Source organism: Passer domesticus, chromosome 4, assembly GCF_036417665.1.
Source record: "Passer domesticus isolate bPasDom1 chromosome 4, bPasDom1.hap1, whole genome shotgun sequence".
In the NCBI taxonomy this organism is placed as follows: Eukaryota; Metazoa; Chordata; class Aves; order Passeriformes; family Passeridae; genus Passer; species Passer domesticus.
Genome location: NC_087477.1, coordinates 67,237,304 through 67,252,631, shown reverse-complemented (window position 1 = coordinate 67,252,631; position 15,328 = coordinate 67,237,304). Strand labels below are relative to the sequence as shown.

At 35.8% G+C, this 15,328-nt stretch overlaps 1 protein-coding gene and 1 long non-coding RNA gene across 8 annotated transcripts in view; both read right to left on the bottom strand.

Moving 5' to 3' along the window:
- The window catches only part of KCNIP4 (potassium voltage-gated channel interacting protein 4), a 385,018-nt gene that overhangs the window by 106,880 nt on the left and 262,810 nt on the right, over positions 1-15,328 (bottom strand). The gene's annotated exons all lie outside the window — the stretch shown is intronic.
- On the bottom strand, positions 4,280-8,280 carry LOC135299453 (uncharacterized). Its single transcript, XR_010361433.1, has 4 exons — positions 8,143-8,280; positions 5,425-5,473; positions 5,216-5,259; positions 4,280-4,398 (listed from the first exon to the last, which is right to left on the bottom strand). It is a non-coding gene; the product is annotated as an uncharacterized LOC135299453 (long non-coding RNA).

Below are 15,328 nucleotides of genomic sequence, written 5' to 3'. Positions count from 1 at the left end.
TTAAAAGATCTTTTGGCTGTTACTGTCAATTACTTATTAATATTCTAATAAAAAATAAACAGTATTATTATTCATCAACTACATAATTTATGAGTTCTATTTTCTAATGAAATTTTATGTTCACCCTGAACTTTTGTTATGCTAAATATGGTATGCATCTTAAATTCAGATTCTCATATGAGATAAGAATAATTTCCCCCCAGTAAATTGCATAATTTATATATATATAATTTATATATATAATTTATATATAAAGACAGTTATAAATAGAAATTACCTGACTGACCAGAGAACATCTATAATAGATGTGTTGATATTTTAGCAAGAAATACAAGATTTACAATACACAGACAGATTTGGTAGAGAGACTGTCAGCTCCGTAAAGACTAATTTTACCCACAGGAACAAGAGAAGAAAATGTGCATGTATTTATCTGTATTCTGAGTTATGGTTTCCTTCAGTAATCAATTCAATTACAATGTTTTCTAATGGTACATCTTTGGTTAATATTACTCAGAAGTGTAGTGATTTGAAACAGCAATTCTTACTTAAAAAACAAGATGAAATTTTTCAAAGAAAACATTACTGAAATGCTGTTAAAGATTTTCTTGCAGTCCAGTAGCACTCAATGTTGTATGAGAGGAGATGCATTAAATTTCATATGAGCATTTTGCTGAGGGAATGTGAAAAGAAAATTTGCTGTTGAAAAGGCCTCAGGTAGAGTGCCGCAGCTTGTGAATAGTTATCTGCAGCTGGTTGGTGTGGTGGGAACTGTCAGGAAGTTCCTCAGAGTAAAAAGCAGTATCCAAAAAGATTATATGGTTTACTAGAACTTCAATAAAAGAACGAAACTTAAAAATGTCATGATTAATGATACTGAGAGTTGTAGATAAATCTGAATGTATTAGTACCCTTGAATTTTATTGCCTATATAAACTAACTTGCCTCAAAGGAAAAATATAGCATATCAGCCTGACACAAAAGTAGGAATGATTTTAAGAAATCACAATGAAGTGCTGTTACCAAAACTGACTTGATCTGAGAAAAGGAGACAGCTTTAGTGGCTGCAATAGGATCCTCTAACTGATGTGAAACACACACCTAACCTTCAGCATGACGAGGTGTTAATGAAGACAACAAATCTTTCTTGATCTTTATGACATACCAGGAGACTCACAAATCCATGTCAAAACCTAGACTGTCTCATCAGTGAAGCCCACTGATAAGCCAGGTACCAAAGTATATTTCATAACTGTCCTTCTGATACTTACTGTGATAAACAGAGCCAGTCAGGATCCAATTAATGTTATTTATTAGTAAAATAATTATAAAGAGCAAATTTGGGGACTTTCTGGCAGGAAGAAGCCATGCACTATGTAAGAGCTATACAGACACAAGCAAAAGTTTAAGGATTGTTTCCAGGAATTCAAATAATTGGCAGGTTCTTTGGGTGACTCCAATAATGCACAAGGCACCAGGAGTCTCTATGTCTTCATAGAAGATGGAAAAAGTCAAACAATAAAATTTCCTTTAACTGGTATCACAGCAGTCAAACAGTCTAGCTGAAAATCACAATAATACACTATGTACGTTGCTTTTATTTCTACATTGTTTTCTTTTTACGATGATGTAGAGTGTAAATCTTGCTGAAAAGCCAAGCCAAAATATCTAACGATCAAAATGTACAGTTCATTTAGTGAAAGTACATTATACTCCTATGCATTCAATACTCATTTATAAATAAAATAGTTGTAGTTTGAGTTACTTTAATGGACTGCACCATGACTTAATTTTTTCAAGGCAAGGGTTGTGTTTGCTCCATATCTAGCCATTGAAACCTTCTGCTGGATTGTGAACTAAAAGAACTTTTCAAACCTGCCATCTGTGCTTTGACCTTACAAAGTTCCCACCGTTTACCTGTTTCCCTTGTTGAAATGTATCAATTCCCTTGGAAGGTGCCACTGCAGGAGCCACAGCAGGACAGGAGCATCACCACCTGAGGCCACTCCTGTCAGCCACTGAGGCCTTTTGCACAGTTCTGGGTGTGAAAACAGCATCCTGCAGAGATCTGTCACAAGCTACAGCACACCTACAGATTCACAATTTAACAAAATTAAATAGTCCAAGCACATGAACTAATTAGGGTGATTGATTAACAGCACATAATATTCATGCTCACAAGTGCACTTTTAAGGCTTTGATGGCCTCATCTGGGATGTCCTACCCAATTCCATGGGTCCAGGGGGTCCAGTTCAGCTCAAGCTTGGGCATCTTGCCTGAAGTGCATCATGGGAGTACCCATATCTGTCCTAATTTCCTTTGAGTCTGTTATAAGTACCCATGTGTGTGTCTCTCTCTCTCCTGACTGGACTTTCTGAATTGACCTCCTAAACCTGACTCATTGCATCACCTTCTTTGGTGACATGTGGATGGTTGACAGTGACTTTTTCCTCAGCACACCTACCCTATTCAGCCCCTGTTGGAACATGATCCATTCCATGAGAGTACTGCCTGTGCTGGGAACAGCATCAGCTCCTGGCTTACCTCCTTTATGAAAGCAGCCCATCCCTTTCAATCCCTGATGCTTGTTTGAACTTCTTTTTCATGCTGCCAAAACTGCTTCCTCCCACCCCACTTATTTTTAGGGGGAAAAAAAGAAAGAAAAAAGTGATCACTCTCTGGCAAGCCCATCAGCTCATGACTGTAAAACCAGAGAATGACGAATAACAAAAAATTTAACTCCATTAATGGAAAGTAGTTAAGAAGCAACAATTCCTACAATCACAGACCAGCTTTGTTTTTCCTGTAAGAAGTATGAGATATGAGGGTATGTACCCTGAAAACATGAAGGAAAATGGAGGTTTAAAAGCACACATACACTGTCTTGCTGTTACAATACAGAGGTGAGATTTTGGAGCATTAATCCTACATGAAATCTCTTTATACCACTATTTTAGACCATAAAAATTTACACTTGTAAATTCATTAACACCCTCAGGAGATGCTGGCACACTTTGAACAAAGTAAATTTCCCAAGGAAACCCCAAAATACTCTATATCAAATCCACCTCATTATGAATAGATGCCTGTGAGATAATACCATTCTTTCCTCTCTGCACTTCATTGGTATTCTCTACCACCCACAGACCACTCTTTCTGCTCTCTTGATCAAGCAAAGCTGCTTCTGCCTATTCCTGCTGTCAAACACAGCTCTTCAACTTGCACTCAGTCAAACCAAAGCACACTAACAGCTTCATGCACTCAGCTTGCAGGAATGCATGCTGACACGCTTCAAAACACGTCCTACGTTGCCCAAGAGAAGGAAGGCTTATTAAATATAGTTTCTGAACAGTCTGTCCACACCAGCCCTTAGGCTAGGAAAGCTTTCCCAGTGCCAAGGGTGGTATGAAGACAGTGGGGCTGTTATGAGCAGCTCTGATCTACCAGAAGAAACACCAGCAGAGAGAGCACAGGTGACACCAAGGGGTGCTGTAATGGTTGGATGTTGGAGATCAGCTTCTGCAACAGAATTAAGGGTAACATCCAGTGTCATTGATCTCAAAAAGTGCAGGTTGCTAAATTAACTGCCAAAATTGACAAGAGCAAATATGTTTTGTTATTTTCCTACAAACGCACATCTTCTAAACGAATACAAGAGAATTAATTAATGATGGAATTCATTTTACCCAGCGAAAAGTAGAATCATCTCACATTTACAGTATGAATATAATTAAGTTTAAACAGCACTTTCAAAATTCATTTTTATGAAACAAGACACTAGAAATTATGTTGGCTGTTGTTAAGAAAGGAGATATGTTTCTGTTTTGTACTAGCAAAATGAGTCTATATTCCATAAGAAGTTTGCATGTTATGAAAATATTAAGAAACAAATACACCATTTCCTCACTAGCTTAAGGGCCTCCACTGAACTCACTTCTGTTTATCAGTACTTTGTATTAGAGGACTCACCACCGGATGCAGCACTCTAGATAGAGTGCAATGAAGGTAACAGTCATGTTCCTCAATGTACTTACTGCCTGTGACCCTTGCTGTGAATGCTCCCAGCCCAGACTTACTCAAGACAGCAATGAACCAGTCACCACACTCAGCTTGCTGTATACCAGGACCCCCCAAGACGCTCTCTAGCAGAGCTGCTCCCAGCAGAACTGTTCCACCTATTCCTTCTTAAGTACAGGATTTGACATTTTTCTTTATTGCATTGCATGAGACTCCTGCTGGCCCATTCCTCCAGCCTGTGTAGGTCTCTCTGGAGAGTGGCTCTCCCAGTTTTGGCATCACCTGCAATCCTGTTGACAGCACATTTCTTTGGAGGTTATTGATAGAGCTGTGAAACACGACAGGTTTAAGGAGAGTCTCTTGACTCTCCTTGTCATAAGCCTGCAGGTAGAACACAATCCGTTTTATCCACTAAGCCTAGTGATCCAAATAGGCTTTTTGTTTATCCAGCTCACTGTCCACCAAACTGTGATTTCCCTGATATAATATTCCAAGTGCAAGCACACTTTCAGATACAGTTACCTACAGACAGAAAGGAGAAGAAATACAGAGCTGCTGAATTCTATGCCTGGCTGCACTGTTAGAAGTTTAAGTCCAACTTGGAGAATGTCACAGAGATGCATTACTGCCTGAAGAGCTGAAGGATCAAGGGTTTATCTGAAGAATTTGACAAAGTACTTCAGTAGAAAGGGTGGCCTTCAAAAGTTTCCAAGACCCATTCCTAAGCTGTGTTTTCCTGCAATCCATATAATAAAATAGGTCCTAGTCCAAGATGCACTTTTTCTTAAGGAATAAACCTTCAAATTTTCAAAGAAATTTTCAATCTCTCTTATATTTTTTTTTTCTTTTTAATGACAGCTCTCTTATTGACATGTTTTACAACGATCTTTAGAGTATAAAAGAGTAGTGGAACCTAGTGTTTCATTATACTTAAAGTATTTCTAGAGGTTCAAGATACATGGACAGAACAATTTCCATTCCACAGAGTAGCATGATGGAGTAATTTGCTGCTGAGTAAATTAAGTATGTGACTGAAACCCCAAATATTAAAAAGAATCCTGATCAAAATAGCCCAAATTCAAAAGTACATATTAATGAGACAAGATATTTATATATTTGGAAATGCTACAAAAGATGCTAGCTAATTATATTTAATCCAAAATTTTAAAGTGAATTACAAAAGCAAAGAAGTTCTTACCAAGTCATGTAAAGATGACACTAATTGCCACTCCCACAAATCAACTATAGTTGATAAAAAACAATTAAATTTATGTTACAAAATTAAAAGTATAGCAAAGAATATGTTTTTCACTTGTTAAGAGCACATTATCTAAAAATAATTTTGTTGTTCTAACTTTTTTTGAACTTTGTTTACCATTCAATGTGGAAAAAATCTCTCCTACTCACTGCCATGAGAGGTTCTGCTTGGGACTCATAACCCCTTCTTGTCACTGCTCTAGTTTAGGAAAAAGAAAACAAAGAAAAAAATAAACTCAATTTGAAATTATTTTCCCAAGCTTAATCCTTTCTCTGAACTACCAAAGGAGTCTATGTCTATCAATTTTTAAAACATCAGTCTCCTTTTCTCTGACAGCATTTTTTTTCTGTCTGCTTTTGCTTTTAGTTTATTGACTCTTCTCAATCTCAGGAACCATATGTTGAAGACTAATTGTCAGAGACTGGTAGTTTTCTGTTCCATTTTTTTCCCTACAAATTTCCACATTATTTCCATAAAGCCTTCTTAACACTGCAGTGCTTATCTATTAACTGCAGGATGTGTGAGGTTATATACACATTTCTAAGAAGCGATGCAGAAGAACCTGGTTTTGCTACTGCTAAGCAAAAAGAGTACAGAGCATGATAACTCACTCTATGTTACATTTCTCCTAAAACACCTTCAGAGAAATAGCCAAGCTGACTTTTAAAATACACAAGGGGTTCCAACAAGATTGTCCATTTGGGGAAAAAAATACATTCCAAATATTTTAGTTGTGCTGTTCTGCTCTTTTCATTCTTAGTCCACTGCTAATGTTACATGAATAAGAAAAATAGGCAGAGATTCTGTAATACTGATTAACTGAATAAATAAAGTCAACTCCTCTTATGGATTATGTAGATTAATTGATTTTCAGAGTGTTAGTCAAGAGGAGATTGTAGCTCAGTCTTTTCCTCATTTTTGTCTTTCCAGTGAACACAAAGGGAAACAGAGCATGGAGTACAGATTCCAGTGAAAAAATAGGATTTGCTTTTCCAAGTGGCTCAGCTGGTCATAGTTTTAGAAACTATAAACAACACCACAAAACAATCAAATCTACAGATCCCCAAAGGCCATTTAGATGTGAGCATTACTCATATAACGGGACATATTTAAATAGAGTGTAGACTGGCTTTTCTCCCTTAAGACTACAAGATGTAAGACTGCAATTAAGACTAAAAAGAGAAACAAACCCAAAACCATTTTAACATTTAAACATTACAAAAACTTAATGCAATTGATCCAATATATGAGCTAAGAATAAAATGGCAAAAGTCATAAGACAAATACAAATATATAAAAATTGATATTCACCTTGCATTAGCTGAAGAGTTTTAAATAGCAGTATCAAATACCTGCATTATCCACTTCTTTGTCTTCCTATATTGTCATTAAAAATAGCCTTTATTCTTATCCAAAAATTATCCAAATGATTTAAGATTAATAATATCTTCCAATCATTGTTTCAGAACATACTCTAGTATTCTTTCAGTCACATCCACAGAAGCTACAGTGTGTGTATATTACTTGTAAAATCCTGTTCCTAACACTACTACAAAAGAAAAAAAAAATTGAGCTTCCCCATAATGGAAGGAAACATTTACCATTTACAAGCTTGAAAGAGGAAAGCTTTCTCACTTATCTCAAGTGTTTAATTAACTGTAGAGTAATTAAATAGTAAGAAACAGTAATTCAGGAAAACTTGGTTTCAACTGACTGAAACCCCACAACACATTTAAAAAATAATTCAAATACAATCTTAGCTTTTCAACATACAAAAAATCTCCAATTTCTTTATCAATTTGTTTTAGCTTAAGCTAAGTTTCCCCTTTAGTGCTCTGTTGGATCAGGAAGAGACATGCCTATAGAATGAAAGCTGTTACTAGTTTAATATAACTTTGAACTTGAGGCTTGCAAACTATGAGAATAGTGATTTGTTTTTGCAAACTAACTTGTCCTAAACATCATTTTTTCTTTTAGGACAGATACAATTTATTAAGTCATCATGCGTAGCATAAAGTTTATTAAAATTAGGAATTTGATTGAATACCACTCATCAAGTATCATTGCTTTATTGTATCAGTGTTCATAGAAAACAGGTTTCGAGCCGTAATAGCAGCCTAGGCAGTCCCACACTATCATATGTGAGCTGCAGGAGCCACAGTGAAGGTATTGAATATTATCTAGCCACAGATTTTTAATCTGCAAGTATCACCACCAAACTGTTTAAACTCCTTCCCACAGTCTCAAGGAAGCAGCATGTGGCAGCATTCAAACGTTGGCTGCCAACTTTTCCTGTGGTGTAATTCTCTCTTTTCATCATTGTCAGATCAACATTTTTCCAAGTTAACAGTATGACTCAAACAACAAAAAAATTCAGCTATCTGAGCCAGAATTTTCTCTCTCTTTATTTCATTACTACATTTTTACACAGGCAGACAACTGCTAAAGACCATCTTTATGTAAAATAAAATCATTCAGTATTACTGTATATCCTGTTTGCTTCAGAAAACCAGAGAAAAGAGAAGGACATACCTGATATAGGTGAGTTAAAAACTAAATGGGAAACTTCCAAATATTTGTCAAAGCATTTTTTTCTAAGAGAAAAGTGTTAAAAAAAAAAGAGATAATAAGAATAGGTTTCTCCACCAGGGATGATTGCTCATGGAGTAAAATTATTGACTTCAACTTTCAGAGAAATGTAGCACCAAAGTAAGGATTGTTCATTGTCACTACATGCTCAACAATCCTTTTAATGAATTGAAGAAACTCCTCCATAAAAACTTGAGATTTATTTTTTTCCTGCCTTTTTTAGAGAACTGTCTTGAAACTTCACCACTTCCCAGCATAAGCCCTCATAAAGAGTTTACCTTATTATTTGTACCAACTTAATCATTTGTCTTAGACACAATTTTTTTTCTCTCTTGATCACATCTCACTCCTGCTTTCTGTTTTGCTGTGCTAGCTTCCAGAAGAGAGTTCTCCATCTCCCCTGCTGTTCAAGTACATTCATTACACTTCTGCCACTTTGAATGCCACTTCTGCCACCTCTCAACCCCTGTGTCATGTCATAAATCAAAATGAGCTGTCACAGGCTCTGATCCTTGTATGAAACATGCCACATGCCCAACAGCCACAGCCTCACATATAACAGGGCAGGAGTTATGCCCACAAGTCTTACAAATTCAGCAGGAACACCAATCCTTCAAAGCCTTCCTCATCCTTCACCTCAGGCTGTAGTAGCAGCTACACTTGTCATGCCAGCATGCACTTGAGTCAAGTTCACCTCAGTTTAAGTATTAAATGTAAAACTAAAAAAAACCAAACCAAAACAAAACAAAAAACAACCAACCAACCAACAAAAAAAAAACCAAACTAAAAAAGAAACACCTGTAATTGAAGAATACCTGTGATTGAAGTACCAAATAGTGCTTGTTGAATTGTACAAAATAAGCCGTTCTCATAGAGATTGTGGTACTACATTTTTGAAACTAGAATGGTCCCTATCTCTTTTCTGCCTCTTTGCTGCAGTTTACTGGTCACTTCAAGGGGAGAGACCTGCTTTCAAACCCACCCAGTAGTTCAGACAAAGCAAGGGTCATCTTCAGGGCACCTACCATATTGACATGCAACTTTTTAGGATCCCAACTTGCTGTTCATCTTCCTTTCTGCATTTAAAGCACCCCCCCAAAAAAAAGGAGGTGTGAGGCTAAATTCATAGGCACTAAGCTGTTTAAAATATTATATGTTATTCTAGACAGGAACTGCCTTCCACCTGGGCTGTGAACAGTGCTAATTTCAAAATTAAATACACACCTACAAAACACACCCCCTACCCCCACGCCCTCCTTCCCCAAGCAAACAGAAAAGAGAATTACCCAACACATTTTGGAGATTCTTAGGGAAAAGTGAAATAATTTTGAGAGGTCTGTCAGACAAATACACAATCTGGCAAAGACCGAAGAAAGCTGTTTAGAACTGAAATGTTTTTGCCTTTTCAATCCAATATTCCCGTGGTTTTGAGCATGACTGTAATAGGCACGATACATCTGCTCACTATCATCTGTAGTATTTCCTATTCATGGCAAGAACAGATGGAGCCTCAGTAATCCTCAGAAGATCTTATTGATCTATGTTTTGGAATAACATCAAAACCAGAATACACAGTATTTCATTGATGGAAAAAACCTCAGTTACTGACAAAAACAAAAGACCAAGACACAAAAGAGTGTTTTTAAAGAACTTCTTATTTTTCTGCAGTTATTTATCCCACTATGGTCTAAAACTTTATTGAAAGAACTTTTATGTTTTATTTTTAGGGGTTTTTTAACACAGTTATTTGAGTTTGAGGTTTTGTTTCTTGGATGGTTTATGTTACAGCTGTATAACAGCAGGGCAGGCAACTAACCACATTCAGAGCATATTACTATTTTTAAATAGTAATGGTTAACCAAAGCAGAGAATAATCTCCTTTGCTTGGTATTTGTAGGTTTATGCCCTTCACTTTCTGTTACTTACTGACATCAGCAAATACTTTTTTTTCAAGCAGCTTAGATGTAAAATACAATACAGTTATCCTAGAGCAGCTCAGGGAATGAAGTGCAATCCAACCCACCTGAACTTTTCTGCCTCCATTCTGTCTTTTTTTTTTTAAGAAGTTACTTTTCCCAACCACAGTACTTTAATCTCACAAAAATTAATGAGATATGTGCAGAAACCACTTCTGCCCTCAAGTTCTATATATGGGATCACCAGGCTGCCAATTTACCATCTGCCCAATGCAAATTCTATATTTTCCAAGTAAGAGAAACACACAGCCTGTGTTTAGACATAGAGCCCAGCTAAACAAATTAGCATTCTGCCAATGCATACCAGCAAACCTCCAAGCAGAGCCTGCTGACTGTGTCTCATAACATGTTCCTAAGAGCCTTGCTACAGCTGATAAAAGGCACATGAAGAATGATGTTAGAGACTGTGTTAAGAGAGGAATCCACTTTCCACTGAGAGAAATTTATAAATTATGGTCAGTAAAATTTCAACACAGCATTTATGGTAACCTTTAAAGACAATCTAGGATATCACTTTTCTATAGAGTCACAAGTCAGAATGTAAGCACTTAACTTAGATGTAATGTTTAAGCAAACCCTGCTTCGAGTTTTGTACTTTGTGAACCTATATAGGATAAACAGCATATATTCTAGAATGCATAATTGGAAGAAAAGCTATAATTTCTGGATGTTGTTTATCTGCTCCTGTTGCAGCAGATAAAATAGCAGATACAGCTTGTCTACGGAAAACAGCTTACTAAAGTATCAAGTTCCTTAACAAAGTATAAGCTGAGTAGTCTTGAAAGTAGCTACCACTAGACAGAGAAACATAAAAAAGAAACCTTTACTTTAAATAACAGAGTACATATTTAATGGTTCTGCAATCAGGGACTCATGAATAGGTAATTTACTTAGAATATAAACTTGGATGCCACATCACATGAATACACCAGTAAGCCCAAGATGATTCTTTAGGGGTGAAAATTTTGAAAATCCAAAGTCAGAGTGAAATATCTGCTCATCTCTTTACTGAAAGCACTGAAGAAGCACATACTCACAGAAAGTTATCTATTTGCTCAAGGTTTTCCCTAGTCCTTTACTTAATTCCTAGTCCAAGACTGAAAGAGCTAAAATTTACAATGTCTTACTCTATCAGTCTATCCTAGATAAGTTTCTAGAATAAGAATCCTTTCTTTAAAGTTGAGCAGGACTTTCGCCTACCTAGTGTTGGGTAGCAACAAAACCGTCCAACAAAACTCTTTCAATAAAACCTCTCCATTCTGTTCACAAGCAATCATAACTGCACATAAATCTTCATCCACTGCACTTCCCAAGTCACCTTTCATTCCTCTCATTTGCTCATGTTTCTTATTGGGTTTTGTAAAACTGATTTAGTTAGTTTAGTTTAACACCAAGAAGCTGTCAAAAGCATAGGGATAGTTGGCTGCAACTCAGTTACTATTTCCCATTTTATCACACAGAAGTTATATGGATTTTGCAATTTTCAGAGTTCTCTGTCTGTTTGAATGCACAGAAATCTTTTTAGTATTAGCCTTGAGCTACACTAAGTAATTTTTATTAACTCATAAACAATGACAATTCCTTGGAAGACTTGAGTCGTATTGAGACTTTTCTTTCTGAGTCCAAAATAACTTCAAAAATGGAAACAAGCTTACAGAAAAAGGTGCTAGCTAATGATTTAAGAAAATATTAGGCTCTAAAGTTTAGACGCAAATTGCATTTCAAAGTGCTTTGTGCTTACTTCATGGGATGATCTGTCTTGTTTCATCTTTCATCAAACACCACCATCAAATCAGCTATAAATGTGGTATCCAGAATAATGAACATTTTTAGAAAGATTCTTTCTCTACTCTGAGATGAGCTTTTTCAATACTACAATAGCTATTAAAATTTAAGAACTCGGCCTTTCAAGTAAACAATACTTGCAGGAATTGTATGTAGACTTTCCAACTAGTGTATTAATCTAAGTAACTACTAATAGTCACAGTTAACAGCAGCTACCATTCACAGAAGCATGATAAATACAATCCTATAGAAATTTATTCAAAAAACAAGAAGTATGCTTTGCTTTGCCACTGCCTTTATTGCTATAAGAAAACATACATTGACAATTATTACTCTCCAAAGGCTTTTCAACAATCTTTATGAAGCTAGCTGATCTAAATCAAATTATTAGTTAACAAATCCATTTATTAAAAGAAAAAAAAAAAAGAGAGAGCGAAAAAAGCAAAAGTCACTACGTAAATCAGAATTAATGGGTTTGGAGGCTTATTTGTCGCTTCATTTTGAATCCAGTCCAGAATCTACTAAATGAACAAGCATCTCTTCTTTGTTCTCAACAGATTTTGAGTCAGAACACCTATCTCTGCTCTGGCCTACCCTAGCAAGGTCCGAGCAAAGAAGCCCAGGATGTTTTCTTTTTCTCTTTATCTTTTTACCTGACAAACAGGTGTCAGTTCAATCCAGCTAATGAGGACTTCTTAAAAATAGGTACTCTGGAATATCCAAGGACCCTTCCTTCCATTTCAGTGACATGTTCACTAGACCAGCACCATGTGTTTGTTCATCTTTCTTCTTCTGGTCTAGCAAGTCTGACAATTTGGACTGCACCAACCAACCACTTTACTGCCAGCCCTTGAGTTCAAGCATCTGTGGGATGCAGGAGATTCCACAGCATGCACTGTACAACTGGGCAAATGTACCTATAGCCTGAAACAGAAAGAATTCCAGGTCTCAATTTGAGCTGCCTCTCATCTCCAACTGACACCATAAAGCACCTAATGGGTAGCATTATAGATCTAAAAATGAGATCCATGAACATTCTGCACGTCATTAAAAAATAAAAACAGAAAGGATGTGTGAGGCTGTGTGTCTGTTTATCCACATGCATCCAGTCTCCTTGCATAAGGTGACATGTAAAGCCCACATGCAATGTTTAGAAGCTTACTTTTGCACAGACTAATCTGTATGTGCCCAGGTCTCTTGTTGGATTAGAGTTATCACTGATCTTGTTATTTTTTTCCCTTTGTAGTTTCAGTTAAGTTAGACAACCATCTAAATACCACACTGTATAACTACAAATTCACAAAAAAACCTTGCCCAAAATACCTAAAAGGAAATTTAATGTCATTAGCGAGCTCATTGATATCTCTTGTAAGAGAGTATGAAATTTAAGAAAATATTAAATATGTCCTACTTGAGTGACAAAGCCCCAGCAAGAAATTAACCTTGTTTCTGCCAATATTAATTGCACTTCTTTCACATGTTGGCACTTGTTTACAAACTGTGACTCTCAGGTATGTCAACAGTGCAGCCTGGTATGTTTTAGAGCTATTCCTAAGAATTTCCAGACATCTCATGGTTAATATAAGAAAGCACATAATGATTACAGTAATTTCCCATAGAAAAAGAGAGACTTCTGTCTCGCTGAAAATCTGCCATACAGTACAGATTTGCACAGTACTGCAGTCTGAAACTTCATTGCTATAACGTATTTGAAGTTTCTATTTCTTTTTCTCTAGATACAAACAGCATTAGGGAGCTGTTTTGCAGAAGTGCTCAAAGAAAAACCACTTTTTATTTTTTTTTGCTAGGATTTAATTTACAAATGTGCAGAACACCTAGTATTCCTCATTAATATTACAAGTCAGGTGAGAACATGAAAATTCCGAGCACGCAAACAACAACAACCTCATTTCAGTCATCCACAGAGAAGAGTACAAGCTTAAAGACTCAACTTTTTAAAACAACTTAAAATACACAAATATAAAATTCACATTGCAATTTCCTCACCTTCAGTACCACTTAGAACTTGGTTTTGTCCAATATGCATGCAATTGATACTTTTTAAAACTTAAATAAAGTCCTTTAGTAAAAAAAGGTAAAAGCCCAGAGAAATTAATTTAAAACTATCTTCAGTGGACCATGTGCCTGATTTAAAAGAAATAATCCTCAAATATTTATCTTAATATTTGGGAAACACTAGCTATTGAAACTGAATGGAGGCATTCAGCTTAGAACTGAATGAAGCTGGTTGCAGTAGTTGCTTGATTCCCCCTACTCACAAAGAGACATGTTTTTTGTTCTTGGGGTTTTTTTTGTAATCCTAGAAAATAAAAATAATTCTGGATGGCAACCCATTCTTTATCTCTTTATTTTGCGACCAGAAAATTTGTATTGTTCCACACTGTTTTTGCTTCATCCTTCAAACAAAAAATGAGATGTTGGAACCCTCCTGCCTCCCGCTTCCCATGAGAATTCTCCTCCTCTTTCCAGCTGGCTGCAGCATTCCTTGCAGTAGCCAGCATGTTCTACAGATAGCTATAAATTTTAACTGGAAATACTTAGTCCCATACAAACTCATATCAAATGACTTTTGCATAATTAGACTTCTTCAGGCATACATCCAAATAAGCAAATGGGAATAAATCAAATAATTCCATTTTCCCCAAACTGAAAGACAATCAAGTTTTCATAAACTGAAGTTATTAATTCCATAATGCAATAATATGAAACTTAATTGTAGTCATCTGTGATTGTTTCAAGTATATATTATCTCTTTACTACTACAGATTGAATGAGATTCATTTAATCTTCATTGTTACAATCCGAAGTCATTAACCTAAACTAGGAAGGTGTGAAATTAATGTTGCAACAACCTCAAATTTCAGTATGCTGAGGGACTTTTTTAAAAGCAGCAGAGCATAGGTAATTGCTTCAAGAGAGTTGAAAAAATATATTTTGCCAGATTACTCAACAATCTTTTTTATTTTAAAAAATAGTGTCATTTAATCCAGTTATTCAACTTTTACCAACAATTTCACAGTTTAGCATAAAATTTGCAATTTAATTAAATGCTAATAAAATACATCACTCGTATCACCTGCAGACTAGGATGTGGGTGGCTCAATTACTTCAGTATTTACAGCTCACTGAGTTGTGAAGGGCAAATGGAAACTTTTTCACATTACTAAACAGCACTATTTGAGAACTAGCACTGGAGGAAGATATGAATGTTCCAAAATTGGAATAATAAACAGAGGCAGAATGAATATATCAGTGTTCTCATATGATAAAGGGAATGAAAAAAAAACCAAAACCAACTCCACTCTCATTAATCATTAGGACATATTTTAAATTGAGAAAGTTAGTATTTTAAGAAAAAGAAAACCTGATGTTTGTTGTGCTATTAATAAGTCCATGTCTATAGAGATCTTAATCTCCTATTTCTTCCAATTTCTACACATTTTTGTAAGGCAACCTGTAGATGGCCTGTTAGAATTATTAATGGCTTTCCCTGCCCAGGTTTATTACTGTCTCTTTTTTTTTTTTTTTTCCCCATTAAAATACACAATAGCTCATCAGTAGCCTGATGAAGTTCACAGGTATCCTTGGCATTTTTCCTCCAAGGTATGAGAACATATGAAAAAAGCCTGTCCTATCCCAAAACATCTTCAATGTCCACTAAGTTAAGAAAAAATCAGGAAGG